Source organism: Podarcis pityusensis (genome assembly GCF_964106645.2).
Source record: "Podarcis pityusensis genome assembly, chromosome: 1".
In the NCBI taxonomy this organism is placed as follows: Eukaryota; Metazoa; Chordata; class Lepidosauria; order Squamata; family Lacertidae; genus Podarcis; species Podarcis pityusensis.
This window is the reverse complement of record NC_138028.1, coordinates 136,892,963-136,920,356: the sequence shown is the minus strand read 5'-3', so window position 1 is coordinate 136,920,356 and position 27,394 is coordinate 136,892,963. Positions and strand designations below refer to the sequence as shown.

The window sequence follows — 27,394 nt, the reverse complement described above, 5'->3', positions numbered from 1 at the left end:
CACCTCTTCCAATTTGTTGGTAAGCTCAACTGCCTGATCCTGAGACGCGTATTTCATGGAACAATTCCGGAGGGATAGCATCATTCACTGAGGTGCCTTTGGGATGCGATAAATATGGATCAGATGGAATTATATGGGGATTTCTTAGGGCGATCCCCAATGGGGATAAATGCAAATCAGGGATAGAAGGAGAATCAAAGGGGCTCGCACCATACGTCCCAATGCAAGCTGCTACCTGACCTTCTTTCTGGCTACCTCAGGTGGCTCTCTAACTGACTTTTGATTTGCTGTATTCCGAGCCACTGGCTGAAAAGCCAGAGGAATCCTAAACCTTGGGAAAACCCTTCCCACAAGCACAAAGCCGCTGACCCATCTGGATAACCTTTAAGCCAGGTTTTCAAGGGAGATAATTTTATGGGAATGTGGGCGAGAGGTATTGAGCTATTGCCTGCCAGCCCCCAGCCCCCGCTTGGGCAGGGGGCGTCTTGTGCTGCCGCTATGAAGTGTAAATTTACAGGGCCGATGCTGGCCAGAACCCCTAAAGAAGTCCCAACAAAGCTGACGCTGGGCCAGCTTCCTGCATACCAGCTTCAGGTTCTATTGCTCATGGAATTTCCATTTGAAATATGGAGCTGCGCAAGTGGTCCACACGTCCCCGTCCCTGCGATCCCAGCGAGCTGAGGGGGTGATGGCAGCCCTACGTCTAACATTCCCATCATAGTGAATTGCCACTTATAGAATCGTAGAGTTGGAAGGATTATCTAGTTCACTCCCCCACAATATAATAATAATAATAATAATAATAATAATAATTTATTATTATTATTATTATTATTATTATTATTATTATTATTATTATTTTATTTGTACCCCACCCATCTGGCTGGGCTTCCCCAGCCACTCTGGGCGGCTTCCAACAAAATATGAAAATACAGTAATGCATCAAACATTAAAAGCTTCCCTAAACAGGGCTGCCTTCAAATGTCTTCTAAAAGTCTGGTAGTTGACATCTGGTGGGAGGGCGTACCTCAGGGTGGGTGCCACTACCGGGAAGGCGCTCCACCTGGTTCCCTGTAACTTGGCTTCTCGCAGTGAGGGAACCACCAGAAGGCCCTCGGCGCTGGACCTCAGTGTCCGGGTAGAGCAATGGGGGAGCATGCAACTGCCCCATACAGGGACCAATCCTGCAACCTAGGCATTACCGGCACCACACGCTGACCAGCTGAGCTATCTAGGATGATCCCTAAAGACCCGGGACAGCCTCACCCTGACCCCAGTAGATGTCCAAGGTGATGTCTGAATCATCATCAGAGCCCGGGGTGATGTACCTGCGAGGAAGTGTAAGCATCATCCCTGTTCCTCTTTCCCCTCCTGGATCGCCACCTCCAAAGACGCTTCCTTCCAGAAGAAGGCACCTGGGGTATCAGCAAGTCATCCTCTGCAGGAGAGGCAAGCTCTGGAGGCATCTGCAAAGGCCCTGTCATAATCTGCAAAAAACTAAACAATGTGAGGAACCAGCGAAACCAATGCTTCGTGCACCACATGGGGACGCTGTTCAGGCCGGAAACTCTGGCAGAGGCCATTGAATTATAGGGCAAAGTGGGCCAAGGCCTAGGATCACCTGCTAGGCCAGACATAAATGTTTCCAGTGAAATAACAGAGTTGAGGTAGCCCACCGCTTGTCCAAGTATCCCTTCAAGAAACCCAAAGTTCTTTTATCACAAATGGGCCGAACTACGTAGCAACAGAATAGTCCATAAGGAGCAGTTTGTTTTGTTTTGTTTTGTTATAATAATGGCTAAGAGGGGGATATGAACCCTGTCTCCCAGGTCCTAGTCCTGTACTCTAGCCACTAAGCCACAATGGCTCGTCTCTAAAATGGCAGTCGCCACTATCAGGGCAAAACAAACTTGAAGAAAATAAACTTGTTCAGAAACAGCATAGTTAAAGAGCATACACAGAGTGCTCATTGGAGGCACAGAGAGCCTCTGGCTCCACTCTGTCTGCCTCAGATATACATTATCAACAACTGAGCCTGCAAGCAGATACATTCTTATAGAGAGGATGGGTCACGTCTCACAGAGACTTAACAATTTACTGTACTGCTAACTGTAGCAGATTTAGGATTGAATGATATGTGCAGGCTGTGAAGGCCTCCCTGCTTCTGCTCTTTGTCTTTTTTGTCTCACTGCAATATTAAAGGAACTCAAAATAGTGCTTCCACCCAAGAGCTAGATTAAAATTCAGCCAACAGCACTGCATGCACCTGCATGACTAAGCCGCTTCTGGCAAACCAGAGCAGCGCTTGGAAATGCCGTTTACCTTCCCGCCGGAGCAGTACCTATTTATCTACTTGCACTTTGACGTGCTTTCGAACTGCTAGGTTGGCAGGAGCGGGGACTGAGAAACGGGAGCTCACCCCGTCGCAGGGATTCGAACCGCCGACCTTCTGATTGGCAAGTCCAAGTGGCACAGTTGTTTAGACCACAGCGCCATCCGCGTCCCTAATTAAGGGACTAGAGAGCATTAAAAAGAAGGGGGAAATAAAGAAATGTAACCAGACAATGAGAAGATTGCTCCGCTGTCCTCCAGACGGTCCAAGTGCTCCAGGTGATCTGGTGCACACAGCGAAAGAGAAAGTGCGAAGCTGCGTTCCCAGCTTAAAAAACCTCTGTTCCCTCCCCCAAATTGGCAACATCAGAATTGCCCCAGCAACTCAAGAGACCAATCACTGCCAGAGACCATCTATCCTTACCTGCCCAGCAAGGGGGGGGGGTGGCTTGGCAAACCCCACCGCAAGACGTGCTCTCTTTGAATGAGAACACACTTTCCACTCATCAGAGCAGCACAAACTCTGTGAAAGAATGTGTGACATGACAGTAGTGTGGTCAGTTAAATTAGTATGTTAATGGTGTAGGTGCTTTTTAGAGTGAATGATACGGCATTGGGATTAAATAGGAAAAGGACAGTATGCTGTAATGACAATGTTCAGGGTGTGTCTAATTTTTTGAACCCTCAACACAAGGCACATAGAATCTTTTACTGTACCAGTGACATCCTTGTGGTAATACAAGACGTAAGTGAGATTTTAAATGAACACACCTCATACTGCCCTGTTATGGGCTCCTTGGGAAAGAAGGGTAGGATATAAATTCAAGAATTAATAATACTACCACCAAAATTGAAAAGGAAAAAGCGACAGCAGGCAGGTGTATAAGCATGAGGTGACTATGATGACTGTCCTTGGTGGTAGTCATTATAATTTCAAAAGGCCAGAAACATAGAATGTTAGCTTGAGAAGATAATGACGCAGTTAAGTGCAGACATTGGTACTCAAGGTTGTTCTCTTGGCACCAATGTGTATTACATCTGCCCTGAGCAGATCATTGACATGAACTCTGCAGAACCTCTAATTATATCACTACCTGATTTCTAATCCTTAAACTAAAATTCTGTGCATCAAAATCAAATCAAAATTTCACACCTTTAGTCACAGATATCATCTGTCCGTCTATGCCAGGTTCTGCAGTAATGGGAACGGATGTGGGATTTCATCTTCTGTCTCATTATTTGAGGAACAAATTCTGCTTTTCTTTGTTGAAGGAAGAATGGAAAGCAGTTTTGATTGCAAGTGGCGATGTGAGGGTCACACAGGAAGTGTGCAGAAATAGCATACATAACTGACGTGTTTTGCTGAGTCAGAAAAAGTGATTACCAGAAGACGAATAGAAACATTGGAAATGATCAAGAAGAGGGGAAAGTAGGACACTGGGAGTTTGAATGTTGAATGCTGTACAAGTGTTTAATAGTCTTTGTATTTGTTTAAAAACAATTACCGGTAAATATTGTGTTGTTTTAAAGCAAGACACAGAGAACTATGCACTCAAGGACTTCAGAAAGAAAATGAAAGAGATAGAATGATAGTACAATAAGGATAAAAGATTAGAAGAATGGTTTTTATTTTTTGTTTTTAAAAGAAGGGCAGACTTAACTATGAAGTAACAAGGGCAGACTTAAAGGAAGACATAGAACTAAAAGACAGGGAATAATTGTGAATATGAAACAAGGAAGGTAGAATTGGTGGAACAATGTATTTCAAAAATGAAGACAGGACCAAACCCAGAGTGCCAATAGTTGCATGGAATAATAAAAAAAAAAAAACAGAACAAAAATGGATCTCTAAAAGCGATCAGAAAAAAATGGCAAAAGGAGGAGCATTTTGATATGATGATAATGGAATAAGTAGCATTTGAGAAAAGCAATGTATAGTCATGATAAAGAGCATTTGCCAAAGGAATATTTCCTTCAGCAAATTGCCAGCTGCACAAATGTCAAACTACAGTAGCTAAGGATCTGACCATTGGTGATGTTTCTGAGATTTCCCTGTGCCTGCAAACTGAAGTGTGGGGAAATTTTGAGACTTCTAGTGGGTCTTTTCTTCTTTGTCATTGCCAGGGCAGGGTGAGGATCAGTAGTACCACACGCGTCTTCCCATTCTGAGATGCACAAAATTTTGGCTGCATCCAAAATAGTGGCTTATTATTTCAAGCATACTTGTACAACCCAGCACACAGTTAGTAAAATGAAAAGTTACTGAGTACAGATGGCCAAAAACAAAGCTGAAATTGAATTGACTCTCTGTCTAGTACACCACCTGCATGGATCACTCATAACTGTTTCGTTGTATTTTTTCGGTTTTGCCCAATCTAATCAACTAAGAAACAAAAAGAATATAGACCATTCTGTTTTCATACCTCAGCTCAGACCACTGCTCTTTATTACATTTTTACAGAATGTTTCCTGCTTTTACTTATGCGTTATAAGTGATAATGCAACTGCCCAATCTAGCACAGCCAAGCTTACTGTGCCGTGCCAATACTATACTATACTATACTATACTATACTATACTATACTATACTATACTATACTATACTATACTATACTATACTATACTATACTATACTATATTCTGCCTTCCAGTTTTAGAAATGCTGCTTTAACTGTTCTGCAAATGTCTGGTTGCTCTAACTCTAACCGTGATTTAAGGAAGCAACTTGATAAGACTGAACTGACGAAAGATATTTCACTTTCGTGTAGCAAAGCAGAATGACAGTTTCATTTTAACAGTAGCAATAATTCTCTGTAATTTCTGAAACAGCCACAACCTTCTAGCTTCCCTCAACCTCTGTTCACTATATGTCTGCTACTTCTTATTTGCTTTTAAACTTCAAAAATCCTATGAAGAAAATTAATTCTGAACCCAGTAAGCCCTTCCTGACTTTATATACATATCATGCTAAGTGATCTCTGCTCCCTTGTAAACACAAGGAACCTTGTACTCTGGATGCGCCAGCTTTGTTTAATTACTTTCACAATCTGCTGACTATAGGACATGCGCTTGATATATTACAATGGAGTTTTTTGGTCTTTGAGAAAGTTGTTCCATTAGATTTGATTAGTTTTTCTAGAGAGAGCAGTGAGTGGTTGGCAAAGTATTACATTACAATTACGTTGAAAAGACAGTGCTGATTTGAATCATAGTCCAGTAACAACAGCTATATGTGGTACACAAATAAAAGTAAATTTCACATTAATTATTCCAGAGTAGAGCCAGCAATGTTACTCCTTGGAATTCATTACATTAAAAGAAACAAAAGGTCCTAGGATATTCAGGTTTTGGACTTGGGCTAAACTGACAGATTTTGTGGCTCTGGGCTAAGGATGAGCAACTCTGTCAGTTTCACTTTCTCATTTTTCCAATCATGTATTCAGTTCTCCATATTTCCATATCAGTTTGAAAATTATTTATTCTTTAATTAATCCTTATAAATATTAACAGCAGTTTAATACAATTTTCTCCTAATATATAGCAATTATTTGTAGTATATGCATTTTGGGACACATTTCTTGGCTGGAGAACTCCATTGAAAAATCTGTTTTGGTAAAGATTAGAATATTTTTACTTCTCGTTGTTGGAATAACTAGTTCAGACAGCATGCTGTTACAGTACAAGCATTAAGTTTAATATGAACTAGACTTTTTGACATCTTTATTCTTTATTTTTTGGTTATGTTTTGGCATTGATAGATTGGTTTTACATTTTTTCTCTTTAGCTTATAAATTTTATCTTTTATCTATATTTTTATATTATTTATTGTAATAAATAATTTTAAACACTTCCCAGAAAGTTCTGGTGTGCCTCCCTGGGGAGAATTGAGCCTAGGTGTCAAGCAGTATCAGTAGGGACATCCTCTCCCCGTCTTCTCATGGCGTGAGTTGCCAAAGAAGGTGATTGGGGTTGTCTCAGTGCCACAAAAGCCCATTGCACTACTACTAACAAAACTGCTATGAAGAAAGCAGATTTTTCCAAATGTCAAGTGCCAAGAAAGTCTGTGGTTCTTCTTTGTGTGCTTCCTCCATGAGACGTCCGGAGGCTGGCAAGATGAGGCAGCACGAGAACAGGCCTTTTCTGTGGCGATGCCCAGAGAGGCTTACCAGGCGCCTTCATTACATATCTTCTCCCGAACCATTGGCTCATTAAACAATCTGTGGCCTTTTAAACTGTGGTATTGGTTTTGTTTGTTACTATGGTACGGTTCTTGCGTTTTGGTATTCTGAAAAGAATAGTTTGAAAGCAGCTAGCCTAGATTTTAAAAAAACTGTGTTCATGCGAATGCTAAATTATTGATACTTTGGCCTCATATTCCTTGGAATATTTGGTGTATGAGGCAAAACCGACAGCCTTTTAGGGCAATTGCTGTAGTTTTTTTGTAAGGCACATAAAATCTATACATTCAAATACAAAAGATTTGTTCTAAATGGTGCTAGAAAAGGAACACTGTTCTTTATAGGGCAGCTTGTACAGTCTGCCTTATATTTCTGCCAAGGACTTAACACAAAAAAGCTGGTGTGTATTAAAAATGCAGACAGTTTTACCATTCAGGATGTAAAAGGTGCTAGAAAACAGCATTTACTCTTGTATTCAAAGCACACCATAAGATCCCTAAATGGAATAAGGAATCTCTGAAGAATCCATGTTGTTGATTTCATGTTCAGCACATCAAAATGAGGAAAGGGCATATCTATTACACACAGCAAATCAAATGCAAATTATGGTTTTGGGTTGCATAAAGCCTGGCTCCGAAATGTTCCAGGTGCCCCAGCTGTTTTTGATGCCGATACATTGGCATCAGTAATGTAGAAATAGCTTTCCATTCCCAGCACAAATATTTCAGGGCTCTCAATGTAACAAATTGAATAAGGAAATTGGTTTCTCACTTGATCCTAGCTCCTGCAATTTCTGTTTTAAATTACTTTTGTGAAGCTGGATGAGAAACAAAGGCGTAAAGATATTTCCACTTTACCAAAACACCAATATCACAAAATAAATAGAGTATACCTACTAACAATGGAAACAGGCATTTTAGTTATTGAATTAGTGGCAGTTATTTCCATGTATTCACATGATGTTTTATTCAAATTCTGTTGGAAAAAAGAAGGAACACCACCACCATCATTGAGTTGAATGAAAATAACCCATAGTTTTATTTAAAATACTGGAATAGCTATGCTGGCCCTGGGCAGGATTCCCATGCCAATTGTTACTCTTCTACTGCCCATGCTTGAAGTCAGGTCCCCAGCAAGAGACCAATCATCTCTCAGGTATCGGAGCCCTGCCTGCCACTTGGGCTATGTATCTCCACCCAGTGACTTCTAAGTACATTGCAAAGCCACTCGTCTTCTGAGTTGGCAGAAAAGGATGCTTTGTCCTTGAATATTCCTTATCAAAGCCTCATCAGTTTGGGGTGTGTGTGTTAAAATGTGAATTGAGGGATTTACTAATAGAACAAGAAGGAAAGTTAAAATTGAAAGAAGATGAAGAGTTAAAGGAGTATGTTCAGACTTGGCTGCATCATAGACAACTAAATGAGAGTTTTAAGGAAGATAACAAAAAAGGATTTAGTTACACAATCTCCAGATTTCAAAAAGAAATTATAGAGGAGAACTCTAAATCATTTTATAAAAGTGTTTAATATATTATTAGAATGGGAAACTAATGGGAAACTAAAGATGAAGATGTCAAATCTGTAATGATCAGATGGGCACAAGATTTGGGGCATAATATACAATTTGAAGATTGGGGAAAATTATGGAAAGTGAATTTGAAATTCGCAGATTGTACCTTGCTGAAAGAGAATTACATGAAAATGATGTATAGTTGGTATATTACACCGGTAAAAATGGTAAAAATGTATAGAATAGAATAGAAGAATTGTTGGAGATGTAAAGAAAAGGAAGGCCCTTTTTAGCATATGTAGTGGGAATGTAGAATTATCAAAAAAAATTGGAAAATGATATATCATGAATTGAAAAAAAAGGTTTAAAATGACATTTGTAAAAATAAACCCAAAAGCCTTCTTGATAGGTATCTTAGGCCAAGAATTGCCGAAAGAAAAATGTAAAGCGCTACAACAGTGGTAAGAATTTTAATAGCTCAAAGTTGGAGGACTGGAGAAATACCAACGAAAGAACAATGGCAAGAAAAACTGATGAACTATTCAGAGTTAGCAAAGTTAACAGACAAACTACATGAAAAAGACAACAGTGACTTTAAAAAAGAATGGGAACTTTTTAAATTTATCTGCAGAAACAACAAAAAGAAATGGACTCATTGGCAAGATCTGAATAAACTTTCACAACTTTAATGAATTAACATATGAAGGATAACAATGTAACAATATTCAATAGAACATATACATGCAGAATACAACAAACAACGTAATAAACCCAAGGGGAAGATGAGGGAAGTCAGGGTGTAGGGCAGGGATTGTAAAGGTATGTTTGGATTGGATAATGGTATATGACATTTGTTATTACAGAAAAACTTAATAAAAATATTAAAACAAATAAAGGTGAATTGAGGGGGGTATTTTCTATTTAAAATTATTGATGATTTTCTTTGAGTCAGCATCTGGATCATGGTTATAATATATTGTACACTTGTATGGAAATATTTTCTTATTCTATCAAGAGGAAGATAGTTATTACTGTTTTAATTAGCATACTGATTATCAAATGAGACTTTCAGACACAGCACATGTAATAATAATAATAATAATAATAAATTTTATTTATATCCCGCCCTCCCCAGCCGAAGCCGGGCTCAGGGCGGCTAACAACACTAAAATAGTGCAACATTATAAAAACATCAAAGAATTAATTAAAATCCAAATTGATGGCAACCATAAACTAAAGTATTGTAAAGATTGCCAAAGGAGGGAGTCAGGCTGCGCCCTGACCAAAGGCCTGGTGGAACAGCTCTGTCTTGCAGGCCCTGCGGAAAGATGTCAAGTCCTGGAGGGCCCTAGTCTCTTGTGACAGAGCGTTCCACCAGGTTGGAGCCGCAGCCGAAAAAGCCCTGGCTCTAGTTGAGGCCAGCCTAACCTCTCTGAGGCCTGGGACCTTCAAGATGTTTTTATTTGAAGACCGTAAGTTCCTCTGTGGGGCATACCATGTGTTTTGCTCATGCACTTTATTGCATGGATGCCAACCATTTCTGGATTCTACCTTCATTTTTGCCTAGAGGAAGTTCCACTTTGCCAGAACCTCAGCTGCAAAATCAAAAGATAAACGTGAGGCTTGGTGATGCATGGCAGCCTGGAGGAAACAGTTAAAGCTGACAAGCTGGAACGTTGCCCAAAGTATTGTGACCTTTCCTCTGAGATTAAATGCTTCATTTATATTGTGTGGACTGAAAGGAAGCTGAGTGGTAGGTATTCTTTTAAGATTGTGAAGTCTATTGAAAGCAAAAATAAAATAACTTAAATAAGCAAAAATAAATTCAATAACTAACATTGCTTTATGTTTTACTGTGGTTTTTATAACTTGTTGGAAGCCGCCCAGAATGGCTGGGCAACCCAGTCAGATGGGTGGGATATAAATAATAAATTATTATTGGTATTAGTATTGGTATTATTTATTTCAGTGAGTCTACTCTGAATATGTCATAGTTAACTATCTAATTTAAAATAACAGTATGAACTATTGATCATGTTAGTCTAATTAAATCATTACAATTCCTTAAATTATTTTAAATTGCAGGCTGCACTAAGCATTACTAGATTAAGTCATATACCAGTTTACCTGAGAGTAGGGAAGCAGAACTTGCTTCAATTTGCATGTTTGTCTGTGGTCAGAAACACAACAATATACCATATTTTTCCGTGTATAAGACGCCCCCTACTTTTGAGGACCCCAAATTTAGAAAATGGGCATATGCACTATCTGTGTATGACGCCCCCAGATTTTTAACCTTATTTTAAAAGTAAAAAAACCCCTAGTATTGTACAAGGAAAAGTATGGTATAATTAGTAACTTTTTACATTATTTTAGTGTTTCATTTACATTGAAATGAACGTAAGTTATCTAAGTTATGTAATTAGTTGCATAAAAGTAAAGTAAAGGGACCCCTGATCATTAGGTCCAGTCGTGGCCGACTCTGGGGTTGCTTCGCTCATCTCGCTTTACTGGCCGAGGGATCCGGCGTACACCTTCCAGGTCATGTGGCCAGCATGACTAAGCCGCTTCTGGCGAACCAGAGCAGTGCACGGAAACACCGTTTACCTTCCCGCGGGAGCGGTACCTATTTATCTACTTGCAATTTGTGCTTTCGAACTGCTAGGTTGGCAGGAGCTGGGACCGAGCAACGGGAGCTCACCCCGTCACGGGGATTTGAACCTCTGGCCTTCTGATTGGCAAGCCCTAGGCTCTGTGGTTTTACCCACAGCGCCACCCGCATCCCAATTAGTTGCATAACTTATGTTAAATAGCAGACCATGAAATGGATAACAGTGGTTTGAGCCTTACAGAGTAACCTTTAAAAAGATACGTAAGGCTTTTTTCTTTCTTCTAAGTAGATGGTAGCAGGGAACATTGGGGGGGATTCAAGGGAGATGTAATGAGGGTCATGGGCCGTCCACCTGTTGGGATGGAATATTCTGAAAATCTCAACATCAATTGAAGTGGGATTCCCCCTCCCCCTTTTAACCAGATCTACTAAAAATACAAACAATTCTCACATATTATATGCATTATTGTAAATGTGATATTATCCACATATATGTGCATACATTCCAGATTACCTAAAGCACTCAGTACAAGCCTGATTGACATCCAATGCCCTTTTAAAATGTGTTGTTGAAGGAGGGATTCTTGTGTTGTCTTTATTTTTGTTTTTATTCTGTATTTTCTGTTTTTATATTGTAATTTTATATTGTGAACTACCCTGAGACCTATGGGTATAGGGCGGTTATACAAATTTAAACAACAACAACAACGGTAATAATTTTATTTACACCCCAGCCACTCAGGGTGGCTTCCAACACATATATAAGCATCATAAAACATCAAACAATAATAATAACAATCTGATCCAATACAAAAAAGTCACAATAACTTTAACCAACTTACATCAAATAAAGCAATATTCAACATTCCAGTAGAATCTAATAGTAAACAGTAGAATTAAATATCAGCAAATAATAATTAAATAGTTTATACTTATCAATTACAATAAAGAAATACTAAACTATATAATCATTAAAAATAACAAGTGACATTGCATAAAATACCACAAAACATACAAAAACATGTAAAATTAAGAAACAAAGACACACAACTTATAAAATTATTTCAAAAAATATCCCTGAACTCCTCTTCTCTCTTCCCAGCTGCTTCTGCTATTCTCAAGTCCTGGTCTGGGCTGAAGGGGGGGTAAGGCAGGTGGGAAAAACCATTGCCTGATGTCCACTGTCCCTGTCGCTACATTCCCGTATCTATGTTTGGCATTGTTTTGCTTTCTGTACTGCACCTAATTTTGAGGTGGAGAAGTAAGATGGGAGAAAAATGTGTTTTGGCACATCATATTTTCTTATTTCCCTGTTTCAGTGCTAGCCAAAAAGTGTCTTACCCCCCTCCACAAAATGTATTCTGTTCACAGTCATCATATTATTTAATCTACTCATGCATGATTCTGTTTTCAACCGTGTATAAAACAACCTGTTGTTGCAATGTCTAGGAAAAGGACATGAAGCAATTAATCTAGCCCTGCTAACTTCTCTTCTACCTGTTATGTATAAAATTCAACTATTCTACATAAAGTAAGCCTTTCATACCAATTATATCTATATGCTCCTAAATTCTCTCCAGCATCTTCTCTTGCTTGACGCATACATTCTAGGAAGCAGCGTAAGTGTGGGCTGGCAGCACTAACGACAAGATTAAAGAAAGTAAAGGACCTGCAGTAGTTTGGCAGTCAGAAAATGGAGACACAAAGGAACGGTCTGAAAAAGACTGAGAGCTGGATGGTAATTTAGAAGAGCAAAGCCTTGGAAAAAATCTGTGATGTGAAAGAGATGAGAAGGCCCATTTAATGCTTAATCAAAAAGGTTGTTGACCTAGAAAAGAAACCATGGTTGCGGCTCCAATTTGAGATTTTAAAAGGATACTACTGGAGGTCAACGCATAAAAGGTTTTCCTCAGACAGACTTTCTTCAGTTTTGCTTTCCTCCCCCCGTGCATCTCATTGTTTGTTGAACTCATGCCCTCAGCATAAGAAATAGCGAGGGAGCTAATAATCCATTTCCTTTTTCATTGAAATTTCATTCACAGGGTGAATGAATAAATAAATATACTTGCATGCCTTTTCTATTTAAAAATGGTACAAAGCCAAGAATTTTAGAACATAGATATAAGAGGGTTTTTTTTAAAAAAGGTTGTTCACATTCTTTTTCTTTTTACAAAAATCAACACATCTCCTCTTTCATGCAAAATAGTGGAAACAACATACACGTACAAACACACACAGTATGGTATAATGAATAGAGTGCTAACATTAGCTCAGATTGCCACTAAGCCCTGAAGCAAACTGGATTCACATCTCTTCTCAGTGACAGCCACTCTGAGGGTTTTTGAGGTGGGGGCGGGGGAAGCAGTTGCGGGAATATTGGGTGGGTGGTGGGCAGAAGGAGCACGGAGATGGGGCAGGAGGCACGGTGTGTTTGTGTGTGCGCTGCTTTGCCCTCCTGAAATGTTGGAGGCTATGATATTGTTGTGCACCACCTGAATAAATGAATGAATATACATAAATAGACAGGGCTGAGGCAGAAAGTTTGTGGTGCTTCCATGCCGCCAACGGAACATCAATGGAAGTGGCCTGTGGTTCATTCAGCAGCTTTGCAGGAACTCTGGTGTGATTGGAGTCACCAAGGGGGGCTTTTCTCCCTCTCACTGGACTCTGAATTTGGCTGGGCCCTGACTTAAGTTTGGATTTAGGTTGCTATATTTGAATAATCTGAATACTTTGGGGTAGGTGATAGTCAAATATTTATTTCCTCGTTTTGTCAATAATTCCTATGCCCTGTTATTGGGAGGGCAATTCAGGGCGCACGCACGCACGCACACACACCATTCCGCCAACCCCATCACTTGCCCCCTCCCTGCCATCGACCCTTTCAATAATGGTTCTGTGCTTAATCTCTAAAGAGAGAGATGCTGGGGCTTTAATCTGTTTTGAAGATACAACATCATTATGTAAGCCCTCCATGGGACACATCCCATTATTGATTGTGTTGTTCAAGCTATTGCACACTGGGCCATACCACCAGCCTGCTGGACTCTGGTCCTATCCACTCTTTCATCATCATTATACTAGTGTTGCCATATTTAAAAAAGTGAAAATCTGGAAAATCACCCAAAATAAACCGCCGACATGAGTTTCCATACATCCAGATTTTCCCAGACATTTTTGCGATTTCCGCCCAGACACTGTTTCCGACGGCCGAATCCCGGCTATGTCCAGGAAATTCCAGATGTATGGCAGCCCCACTTTGTGCAATTTACCTCTGTGAAATGTTAGAGACGCTGAGTCTATTAAAAGTTATTTAAATGATCAGGGAATGTACCAGTAGTAAGAGGTCCTTTGCCTCAAGAAGGCTTCTTTCTGCTAAAATAATTAAAGATACAGGAAGCGTAAGCTTCAAAAACAAATAAGATGTAACTAATGCTGTCTTTCCATTCATGGAAGCGTCTTTGATCCAGTGGCAGAGGGAGGGAAGCAACAGCCATAAATTCCTCCTTCCCTCTGCCAGCCTCTCCACCTCCCAAAAAACTGCTGCAGAGGGTTCAGGGACTCTCTTGAACACGATGAAAGGTGGCATGGAGGACTTTGAACATGACCCTGAAACAGATTCAGCAAAACAGTTGTTCACAAATATTGTATGGTGTTCTCTTGATATTCCTTCCAGTTTGGATGAACTTGCTCACATATTTATTTAAATCTTTTATAACTCGTCCACACAGTTTTCATCAATTCCTCATGCAGGGATTTCTACATATGCATTCAGAATATGTATTCAGAACATGCAAAACTGAAATAAGCATCATTCCAAAGATTTTCCTTCTGATTATCTGTTTTACCCTGCAGACTTCTACAAGGGAAGACTGTTGACAAGTTGTTTGCTTGCAAAGTTTATCTGAAATAACAAGATGTCAATGATTACTTTTATCGCTAAAGGGAAGGAAACCAATACCTTGAATTAAAAAAAATTGGAGCAATGCTTATATACAGCTCTTCTATTCTTTCAGCAGAACATGAAAGGATGAACATATTTTAACCTGTTTATGCGAGCAAAACATGGACCTTTTAAAGCGGGGAAAGTATGTTATTCCATCTGTATATCAGGCCATTGGCAGCCAATCTTGTTATTCCTGAAGAATAATCATGTTCTCTAAACAGAAAAAGCAGAATGCAAATGCTGCACTTGTGATGTGGATGTTAAGTGAGCAGGGGTGGGGAGGGGAGAGATGGATGAGTATTACCACTGATTTCCTAACATCCATAACCAAAAGGTTTAAGGGAAACTAAATCTGGACTGCAACCAGATCAACACTCATTTAATTTCGCTTTTGTCCTTATTGTTTTGGGGAAAAGGGGGATATTATTTTTATTAGCACATTTCCTATAAAGGAAAGATATAGAAATAGATTAACTATATTGGCCTGGTACTTTCACATATCAGACTCCAAATATTCATTCTCTGTTCCTCTTTCCTACTCTCCTTTTCTTAGAAATACATGGGGGGCGGGGAATCCTCTTAGCAATTGCTACTTGCATTTGTATTCAATAAATTAATAAGGAGCTCTACATACAGAAATAAAAGATCTAAATATACATTTTTATTAACAAAAACTAAGTTAATTTAAATAGAGTGCATCAGTAATGTTTCTCTGTAAGGAACCATGCTTTTCTCATTGTATTTATTACTAAGTGGTATAAAGGCAAAGAAAAATCTAACATAAAGTTAAGTGAATTACAATATAATTTTCAGCAGTTTTATTTGTATAACTTATTTAAAATGAAAACGCCTGCAGTATTCTCAGCAGTTTTGTTGGATTTTTAAACTTACGTTGACTAATATAAGTTGCAGCACCAAAAATGCAAGCAAAGGCTCTTGTTTGTAAGTAAGAAAGAGATCTTTCTTTAGGCAACTAATGGTACAGGCTGATCAGAAGTCCCAGGGCTCAGGCGTTAGAGTTCAGGAGTTCAAGAGCAGGGCAAGAACTGGATGGAAGTGATAAAATCCCAAGAAGTTCCCAAGGCTTCCCCGCCAAGCTGTTAAAAATGAGACATGGTTGACTCATGAGACTCACTCACCTTGCTGAAATGTTGGAATTGCAAATGCATGAGGCAAGGCAAGAAGGCTGCCCTCTCCTGTTCGCTTGCTGCCACCCCCTACTCAGCCTCCTCCCTTGGCTGATCAAGGCCCTCCCCAGCCTCCACTGGGGCTCTCTGCTCCACAGGAAAGTTGTGGGAAGGGGAGAGGTGGCGTCCCAGATCTGCCTTCTGACATGACTGGAATCAGGGTGGAAAGGAGATATGCCCTCTCTACCAACCTAGGCCCCCACAATTGAAGTGCCCTTCTGTTTCTTCCTCCTGCAACAGAGCCTGCCAGCCCAAGCCCAAGCCCAGCAGTGCTGTGGGGCTCATGACAATTGAACCCTGTCAACCAATTACTTTTGAAGTAAACTACAGTGATTTTGCTTTCTACTGGCAATAAAATTATTATGCAAAGGAAAGTAATTCCACATGTTATTCCCTATTGCTCCTCACACTGATTTGGGCAAATATGACTGAAATGTGAGCTAGGAAGTTGCCAGTTCAAATCATGCTTCAGCTATGCACACACTCCTTAAGTAAGCCTTAATCTCTCAGCCTCACCATATTCACTGTGGAGATAATAACACTGCTCTAATTTACAGGGGGATGTAGGCAGCTAAGCTGCACTCAGCAAAGACCCATTGAAATAAATCACCCTAAGTTAGACATGCCCATTAACTTCAGTGGCTCTGCTCTGAGTAGAATGAGCATAGGATGCATCATAGGGATTTTGTAAGGGGTGCTAATAATTGATATCAAAGAATTTAACTTCTCTGTAGTGTGTTTATTATGAATGCCTATTATCATAAAGTAGTATTCAATTAAGTTTTACTAAAACGAGACCTACTGAAATTAATGGCCTAACTTAGCCATGTTCATTCATTTTTGTGGGCCAACACTGCGTGAAGCTTAGTTGACTATCACCCATAATTATCAATATTGTTTGACCATAATATAGCACCACATTACTAATGCTGAAGCCCATTAATATTAATGGGTTAAAGATATCTTCCTCCTCTTTTTAAAATTTAATTTGCTAAAGTTCATTCTACACACACACTCTCTCTAGCATTGCTTCATTAACCTATAATTAATATTATAACATATAATATTATAAATTTCAGAATAGAATACAAATCTCAGAATGAGAAATAGAACATTTTAAATAGATTATAGTTTCTTATATTAATAAACATTAATGAATTCATTGTTTATAAGCCATTAAATGTACAAATACCAGAGTGGGTGAGTCAGAAGTATTTTTCTGCATGTGAAAAATGCTTTCTGCTCATGGAAGAGATCTTGCACGTCACGACAGAGCTCAAGAAAATTGAAACGAAACTTTTCTTTGGGTGTGTTCTGTGGAAATATTTATGGGTGAAGGCATTGCTCAGTTAGTGGAGCATGAGACTCTTAATTTCAGGTTTGTTGGTTTGAACCTCACATTGAGCAAAAAGATTCCTGCATTGCAGGGGGTGGCTAGATGACGCTTGTGGTACCTTCTAACTGTTTGAGTCTATGATTCTGTCTCAAAAAGTAGAGTTTAATTGATTGTGTTTAAAATTAATGAATTGCCTAAGAGCTTTCTTTGGCCTTTGGCACACATAAAGCAAACAAACTGCTATAGAGCCTTACTATTATAGCACTGCATGGAATTTGTGGAATTATGCTAGCATTTATTTTCCTTCTCCCTGCAGTCATTTTGATCTGGTTCATAGATTTTTCATCATTCCTAAAACAGTGCTGCATTGGGCCCACTTTCAAATCTTTATTGAAACAAGTAGGGTATGAAGAAAGAAAGAAAGAAAGAAAGAAAGAAAGAAAGAAAGAAAGAAATGTTTTGGGCCCGTGTGCAGTGTGCCCTGAGGGACAGGAAAGGAGGAAGTGGCAGCAGAACAGAAGTAAAAACGTTCTGGAACTGAAAATGACCACAACTTTTTTATTATTACAAATGCCGGTAGGCTTTGGCTTAGGCATTGGGCATGTATCCTGAATTAGCCTCCTGCCTGCAGGCTGATGTTGGACAGGGTCAGGCTTGGGTTAAGGGTCACCTCAAAACACAGGTCAACTAAGCTGTGTCCCCCCCCCCCGCCGCCTTTGGAGGTTGTATGGCCCATTTGCTCCCCATTTTGGCTTCTGGACAGAATCTTCTTCTTAAAGGTACCCTGAGATACCGCATCTGCTCAAGGCAGATGATGCACCATCTCACCTGTCCGCCCCCCGCCCCCCCCCCGTGCCAGAATAGACTAAAGATTCAATCCAATGCCTTATCTGCTGAAAGTTGTGACAATTGCTATGAGGAAGGCAAAATCCTCAAACAGCCCAATTTGTTCCCGGCTCCAAAAACGATGATTTTCTCCATAGCAAAATCTTCTGAATGCAATGCCCATGTGGCTAGTGGATTGATCTGCCGCTGATGACACTGCTGGCAGTCAGCGCGACCAGCTTAAATCCCCTTGGTATCAGACTAGAGTGAAGTCTTGAGCCCTCTGGTCCTCTGCCAAAGCACCCCACCCCAAAGGTCTTCATTGGCCAATTTTGATTTAAATTTTTGCAGGCTATCCCATCATCCTCTGTGGCCGGCCAGAGGCCAAAGCAAAGTGGCCAGCTCTGAAGGAGGAGGTGACTGCCCCTCCCCAAGGGGCCATGCCAGGCCGCAACTGTAAGGGGAAGCAATTTTTGCTGTGGACCCTCATTTCTAACAGTGCTCATGTTCATGGTTCAGCCAGCTAGCGGTTCTAGAATTTAATAAATTGGATTTAATAAGTGGTGCTGTGGTCTAAACCACTGAGCCTTGGACTTGCCGATCAGAAGGTTGGCGGTTCGAATTCCTGCTACGGGGTGAGTATCCATTGCTCGGTCCCTGCTCCTGCCCACCTAGCAGTTCAAAAGCACGCCCAAAACTGCAAGTAGATAAATAGGTGCCACTCTGGCAGAAAGGTAAATGGCGTTTCCATGCGCTGTTCTGGTTTCGCCAGAAGCGGCTCATGGCCCAGAGAAACTGTCTGTGGACAAACGTCGGCTCCCTCGGCTAATAAAGCAAGATGCGCGCCGCAACCTCAGAGACATCTGCGACTGGACTTAACTGCCAGGGGTCCTTTACCTTTACCTTTTTAGGATTTAATAAGCTGTAAGGCACTGAAGCAGGGATTGCGGGGTGCAGGCAGGATTTTCCTGGAGTGGCAACTGTCTCCATCCTACAGTTCTGATTTAGGGCAATGCTGAGATGACTTGGTAGGTGAGACTTTGGTAGGGGGTTAGGAAGTGGGAATGAGAGCAGTAAAGGGAGACAATGATTGGACCAGGAAGGGTGAATCAGGTATGGTTTTTCTCTAAAATGCAGATCAAAATAAATTTCCCATTCCCAGTTGCTACAGACCTTTGCGCATTTCACACTAGGGGGCAGAGGTGCACAGTGCACCCCCGTTCCTGGCTCCCATGCTATGAAAATGAGAGTATTAATTCCCAAATAGGGCAAAGGTTGGGGGAAAATAAAATATTTATGCATGTTAGTTTCAGTACTTTTTAGATTCATGTATGTTACATATTTTTAATGCCCACAGTATTCCTTTCCTGAGGTACAATGCAATCACATTTTTTACAGAAAGCTTTGAGGTAATGTTTACTTTCTTGACAGTATATAACACCAAGGTTACAACTACTGACAAGAGGAGATTTTAACAAAGAGAATGTCCTGTTAAAAAAGAGGAGGCTGGGGTGTGTTTGTTTAGAATCTATAGCTAGTTGAGCACAATAACAGCTGGAAATGACAGTATTTGTGCATTCTAAGAAAGAGATGTTGTGGTGCTCAACCTCTTCAGTCAGAAATGAGCTATAAAAAGCCTGTAATCTAAAACTGGCAACATCAGATGCTTGAGTGCAAAAATGGATTTTGTTGTTGTTTTCTCCTGGGATCAATCTAAAGGAGTAGAAAACCCAAGATGTTTTATTGTTCATTTTCTTTTCTTTGTATTCTGCAGGAGTACTAAAATGAGTTGGGAAGTTGGTGGGGTTCGCTCTTCCTGCTCAGCTTTGTCCAGTGGGGGGCGGGAATAGAATATGTCACTGGAAGCTATTGAACAATAGATGGGAAGCAGCATATTTGAGCAGGAATGCGCAGAACTGTATGTATGTAAATCTTAATGTTGCTGCTTCTGCTAGTATGTTTTATCCCACCTGGCCTCCCCCATCCTATGATATTTTACCACAGCACTCCAAGGTGTGTTAGGGTGAGAGATAGTAACTGTCCTAAGGTCGCCCCATGAGCTTATGACTGAGCAGGGCCTTGGACCTTGTTCTCCCTGATCCTGGTGTGACGTGGTAACTGCTGTATCATGTCATCCTGGTCCAGAAACACTGGCACTCCTCTCCAGGGAGGCCACCTGGGCCTCAAATGGCAGCGTGGTGTTGAGAGGCACCCCCAGACCATGAGCCTGTTCTCTCAGGGGAAGTGCTAGGCTGCCTCCCTGATTTCCATGCACACATACATACCATCTTATCAGGATCAGCCTTAGCTTATTGGCCTTCATCTGGCCCATCTGGCTCAGTGCTTGCACAGCCTTTCCTGATTCATGGGGAATGGAGAGAGAGAGAGAGAGGCAGGGTTCACTCACTTACTTATTTGTTTTTATAGTTATATTAGAGACATTGCATTCCCAATCCCTCCTAGTGGTTTCATATATATATTAAATATTCTGGGGGACAAGGTGGAACTTGATGGCAGACTGCCTACACATTCTGTGTCCATTATTTGTTGAAATCTGCCCTGCTTAGATGGATGTCAAGTGCATAATGATAAGGTTACACAGGAAAGAATGAAAGAAAAAATATGTTGCTTTCACATAGCCGAGTCTGAACATCCTTCTAGTTCATTTTTCAATTAGAGCTAATGTTCTAACATCCCCCTATAGTTTCCTGATATAACTTTATCTGAGTGGGTGGCTATTTAAAACTAAAAATGTAAACCTTCATCTCCGCATTTCTTGTCTACTTCCCTTACTGAAGTACATAATGAAAGTTATGTTTTAATGGTTGCCTTTTTTATTTTAAAGAGAGGATCACAATCTATTTGTCATAGAAAAATATCATCAGCATGGTAATTGTAGAATAATGCAATGCACAGTTTAAAGATTAATGTTAGCAAAATAAATAAATAAATATTACTTCACATGGTAAGAAGACTAATGGGGCACATCTTAGATTAGTTTAGTTTATACATAGCTGTGCCAGTAAAAGGAGTATTCACATACATTTTATTTAATTATTAGTGCATTCATCTGGGTGATATTTCTATTCATGAATATCCCTTTCTTAACCACATTTCTGCACCACATCTAAATTAAAACTATTTTTTCCAGAGAACACAGATTTGAAGTTTGTAACATTTTGATATGCCATTAGGTATTATAGACAGTTTTGTTTTTCTGATAGGGCAGGTGATGTGTGTATTCTTTCCCTAGCATTTCTATGTTGTTCAAATATTTAATTAGTGATTTAAATTTGTATCCCCACAGCCAAGAACTAGCATAACAGAAGCATCACAGAACCTGTACTCTCTCTCTCTCTCTCTCTCTCTCTCTCTCTCTCTCTCTCTGTGTGTGTGTGTGTGTGTTGGGCATCTCTCAGGGCACAATGTGCTCTGCTGCTGAATCCCTATCACTTTGTTCCAGGATACACAGTCTGAGAGCCTGAGGAGAGCATCTGCATGCATATGTCAGACCCCCCCCTCTTTTTCTAGGAAGTCTTCCTAGTAGGAATGGGTCATTTCAGGCCAGGGATAGTGGGGCCTGCCCCATTGCTAGACTTTGGCGAGAAGGTTGGGGGGAACACAGTACCTGCATTTGCTACCACCTCTGCATTTCCCTTTACCTGACTGGTGGAAGGTTTCTTCACTTTTGGGCAGGGGGAGGATGAGGTTCAACACAGACTTGTTCTATTCTCCGCGGCGACCCGGAAGTAACAGAGCGCATTACTTCCGGGTTTCACCACTCGCGCATGCGCAGACGCTCAAAATGACGTCGCGTGCATGCGCGGAAGCGGTGAAACACGACCTGCGCAGATGTGTGTTACGTTCTACTCAGGATGCGAATGGAGCTCTGGAACGGATCCTGTTCGTATCCAGAGGTATCACTGTACATGCATATACAGTAACTTGTGGACTTCGGTAAAATACCCAAATATTGCTCTATATATACAATTACACAGGTTGAAAGTACTGACAATGTTTAAGAAACAGGGAAATATCTCACTTAATGATTATATAAAACATGTAAGTGTTGGCTGAGTGAGAAGTGTAAGGTGGAGAGTAATACTGCAATGCCAAATTTTGTTTAATGCATTCTATAGAACTATAAAAATATTTTTAAATGTGCATGTCACAGATGCAGCTTGGCCTTCACAGCTGTAGTTTTGAGGCTGGGAAACAGGATTCCGGGTGAGATGTGTCTCATGGGCCAGGAGTCGCCTTCACCTGCTGAGCCCAAGGAGCAGAAGGCGAAGTGACTCCAGACCTGCTGCTGATCAGCCTTCTTGCTCTGGATGAGAACCAGCTGCCTCCAGCTTTCTTAAGCAGGACTTCCAGCCTCAGTCAGTTGTTGGAAACAACATTTGTCGTTCCTGACCAGACCTTGCTGCTTCTTGCTTCTCATGACCTTGGACTTTCAGCTTTCTTGACCCTCGGACCATCTTACTATGTGAACTGAAATACCCCTGACCTTAGGACTGGACTAAACCTTGTATATGGACTCTGCCTCCAGGCCCCCTGAGACTTGGTTGGTTGGCTGGACTCTCCTGACTCTGAGGTCTGTTGTGGCTGAGCAGCCGCAGGTTACATGACAATGTTCTGTTTCAGCAGAAGTGAAAGATTTTTAGAAGTGTCTGTAGTGCAATTTGTTTATTGCCATTTTAATGTGATTTAAAATTTTGTTGGATGCTGCTTTGAGCATTGTGAATGAGTGGGATTTAAATATTTTAAATAAGTGTGATAAAAATATAACATAGAACAATAGAGACAAGGCTATTGGGAAATATGTTCATCACATAAGTAGCATCTGTATGGGTAGTGTGAATAGGCATTGTCAGAAATAATAGCACACAGGAGAAATGCACATGCAGTACGAGAGTCCTGTTGAATCTGTGCAATATGGGCAATGTCAAATCATTAGGCGATTTATGAGGTAGTTGAAACCCCTTGTTACCTAATGGCTAGAAATACAGAATTTATTATCACTGTAAATGTCAGAAAACTGTAATTCTTTGACCTTAAAAGAAATGTTTTCGATGATATCATACACAACAGTTTTCAGATCTGTAAAATGTCAAACCTCCAACTGAATAAAAGCATAAAAATGTTATTTCATCACCAAAATTAGATTTAAATAAAGGCAGAAATGTTTCAAGCTGAAATGAAACCCATCCATTCATAAAGGCATTGTTAATTATAGGATGTGCCAGTCCTGTTCTGCTTGCTGAGATTTGAAATCCTTCTTTCATATTACTCTTTCCTTATAATTGATTAAACCTTCCTGGACAAGGAAGAGAGCCAGCGCGCTGCCCAACTAGTTCTGTGTGCTGAAGGGAACAATTAGTTCTTGAGCAAAAGTCCAGTCACTCAACCCACTTCAGACTCTGACCCCATTTCTCCAGTCCCAGTAAACCATAGCTAACACTCTGAACAGGGGCAATTTGCCCCTGCTAAGCATATGGGAGAAACAGTGATCCCTGGCTTATGTCTGAGCTGGAGATTGTGACTGTTTTGATCCAAAGCAGGCTCTGCAACCAATGTTTGTTTGAACTGAATGGCTAACAGCCCCATCTTCTTCTTCCAGCCTGTCATAGTGGGAAGGCCAGGCTGCATAGGAAGAGAGTTTGCACCTATCTTACCCTGACCATGGATCTTTTATATCATTGCTATCAAAATACTTCCTTTTTATAAATGTTATTTTTGCATTTTTCATTTTACATAAACAAATGAATTAAAAAACATATAATCCCTTTTGACACCCCCCTCCCCGCATTGTGGATCTTAATGTAATGATTCCCCCCTCTGCATCTCTTTCATAACTATTTTTATAAATCCTTTGTCAATCCATAGTTCGAACTTTTACTACAAGTTTTCGGTCAAGTATCCAAATTAAGGTTTATTGCAGTTTGGACAGTACCTTCTGCTCATAGAGTATGAAGTAGGGACAGGAAGGAAAGGGGAGATGTCACACACGTCTGATGCCCACTTCTAATCTCATAATGCATAGGAAGGGGTGTGTGTGTGTGTGTGTGTGTGTGTGTACGTGCACAGAAGCAACATAGGCCATTAAATGCATATACGCAGGATCAGGGCCCCATATATTGAAAATAGGAAGTGATATATCTTTTTCCAATTCTAATGGTCACCTTGAAAAGGGTAATGCCTTAAATTTTCATATTAATTTAGGAATTTGAATTGGCAGGTCAATGCTGTATTTTTTAATCAATTTGGAAATACCTTCTTGTATAAACCTTTGTAATTTAGCAGAACTTGCCAAGTGGCAAGTTTTGTGTCACATTCTTTCTAAGTGTGTACAGAACGCAGCAGTGCTTCTAACCATCTGTGAAAAAGCTGCCATGCAAGAGAAACCTGGGAATTGCTAACAATAATGATGAATGTTAATCTCAAACAAGCTAGAGATAGAAACTGCCTTGTTTCAAGTTGGTGAAGCTAAAATTGCATTTGGGAACAGCTGTTTTCCTTTTATTGAAAAAGAAGACAGTTTAATATTTCTGTGCTCTCAGAAAACATATACATTGAAAAGTGCCAAAGGTCACACAATAAAAATTATTAGCAAGTCAAATAATCATTGTAATTTACCTCACAAAATGTCTGTTTTGTTTCACATTTGAACACTCCAGTTCTATTTAAAATATATATATTCCAGCAGAACCTGATGAATGTTATTAGTAACCGCTGAGGTAACCATTGTTGAAAGCAGACAAAATATAAGTTGTCATGCTTTTTTAACTGGAAGCTAATAGATACCCTTACCTTCAACAGTAAATTGTAGAACGGTCATTGGTCACAATATGCTGCACAACCATGTGTGATTCAGGAAATGTTTTCCTTTATTTTCTCTTATTCCTTTAATAACTCGGAGGCAGCGATAAGTTTATCATGTTGTTTCCCCACCAGATGTGAAGCTTTTTTCAAGGTTACAATAATTTAAAGACACAGAAGCCTTTGGTGGGATGAGATCTAGGCAACTGATGCCACAGGCTGTTTATCATGACTTCATCACTGATTATGTATATTGAGCATCTCTCGCTTCTGTTTCATCCAAACACTCAGGTGCCCAGTGTAGTCTTGTGTAGATGTTCAGTGTCAAAGTACATGCACAGTGGGCAATCACAGTTGTAGAAGCAGGTTTGCGCTGAGGCTTAAACATCTCATTAGGATCACACAATTCATGCCTGCGCACATCTGTATGAGTAGACCTTTATGCAATCTCTCTCAGTGGCCCAAAGTGTTCTGCTGAAATGATGGGAATCGGTGCAATTCCATGTAGCCTTGCGTTGGATATTTCTCATTCACAGATAGCTTAGACATACATGTTACCCATGAAGACAATTCCATTGAATCTGGTGGCGCCGCTTGGGTGTTACTTGAGCCCAAGTAACAGTGATTTTCAATTTGGAGGTGGAAGCGGTTTCAGTTATTGGTATATTTATGCTTCAGAGTTGATAACATATCTTGAATTGTAGCATAAACTGAAGCTAGTCCTAGCTTTGTAAACAAAACCAAACCCACATTAGCCACTGTAATTAGCCACTGTTCTATAGCAATGAGGCTAACCTGTGTCCCTCCAGCTCTTGGTGGACTCTGACTCCTGCCCTATATCTGACTGTTGGCCAGGCTGCCCAGGATTCATGGGAGTTGGAGTCCAACAACAAGTGGAGGGCTGCAGGTTAGCGACCCCTGTTTTTAAGGAGAGTTAAACAATTCCAAATAATGCAATGGGCATATAAATGCATCAGATGAAAATGACTATGACATCCTCTGCATTGCCACTTTATGTAGGGACTAAGTCCTTCTGCAGTTGGGGGGGGGGAGAATGCTGACATCACATGTGCCATGGCCTCTTAAAGTACAGTGGTGCCCCGCAAGACGAATGCCTCGCAAGACGAAAAACTCGCTAGACGAAAGGGTTTTGCGTTTTTTGAGTCGTTCCGCAAGACGAATTTCCCTATGGGCTTGCTTCGCAAGACAAAATGTCTTGCGAGTTCTTGCGAGTTTGTTTCCTTTTTCTTAAAGCCACTAAGCCGTTAATAGCCGCTAAGCCGGTAAGCCGCTAATAGCCGTGCTTCGCAAGACGAAAAAACCGCAAGACGAAGAGACTCACGGAACGGATTAATTTCGTCTTGCGAGGCACCACTGTACTTTCACTTGAGTTTACAGGGGCTTCTGTACTGGAAATAATTAGATCCCGTGAACAAATAGAAAGCAAAACTTTTTTTTACATTGCTGAGCTCCTGAAAGAAAAGCAAGGGCACCTAATTAATGTTACACATATGGCACCCTTTGAGGAATGAATGTGATTCCCTTTGCAAGTGGCAGCCCGACCATACTTGTGTCACCAACCCAGCTGCTAATTAAATGGTATTCACTTCTGGTTGTACGACTCTTGAGCAGCTTTCGCATTTTGTAGGAGCCCTGTAATTAAGGCAGAGGGGGGGAAACCCTATGAATTCTGCATTGTGTGTTACATTCTAGTGGCAAGAGCTTATTTTCTCTGATATACTATACATGTTATTTTTACCAACCAGTTGCTACAGATTATTACAAAGGCACTTTGAGAAAATAGTTGTGGCTTTTTCTTTTTCTAAAAGGTGTTTAAAAGGAAGTCTAGAGAAAGACAGGGAGAAGATAATGTTCCATATACACACAAGCTTATTGAAGACAGTGGGATGTGCGCAAGCTGAAAAAAGGACTTGTGCCATTTTTACTTGGATTCAGAGAAATGAATTAACTGTTTTTAATCTTCTTTAAATAGGAAAATATCAATTCAAGAAGGGAAAGGGGGAAGTTATTACAAATTACAAACAGGACCTTAGAGAAGAGCCCTTTCCTGCAGCCCATCACCCAAGTTTGCAATAAGCCAAGGAGTGGGTTGGGTTTCTTTCTCAAGCATTCTCCCCTCCTTGCCTAAGTTAAGGTCACCAGATTTTTTTCAATGAACCTGGAGACACTTTTCAACTCCAGTGGATTTTGTATGGGGACTGATTTGTAAATTCTGGGACTGTCCTTGGGAAACGGGGATGTCTGGTAACCTTAGCCTAGGTGCCAGTTCAGATTAGAGGATTTGCAGCAGATATCTCCTTCACAGTCTCTCAGGGTAAAGGGCAAGTACCTTTCTCAGAGTACTTGCTACATACATGATGTATGATGAGGACATCAAGTAAGATTTGATTGTATTTTGAAGTTCTGAATGATTATGCTGGGTTCAGCATTCAAAACATTGACATTAGGAGTGAGTTGTTTCCTATTTATTAATATTTGGAACCTTAGCTTTAAAAAAATCTGTAATGTTTCTAGAGTGTTTGTATGGTAGGTATAATGTAGCTGATGGAACTTCCTTCTTGAAGCAAATGCCTTAACAAATTGCTGGGGTACTATGGTTCTTTTGATTTCATTTCTCAACCCCTACTTTCTG

General features: G+C 40.4%; 1 protein-coding gene across 1 annotated transcript in view; it reads left to right on the top strand.

Annotated features, from left to right (window-relative positions):
• The window catches only part of SPAG16 (sperm associated antigen 16), a 441,575-nt gene that overhangs the window by 139,501 nt on the left and 274,680 nt on the right, over positions 1-27,394 (top strand). The window lies entirely within an intron of this gene.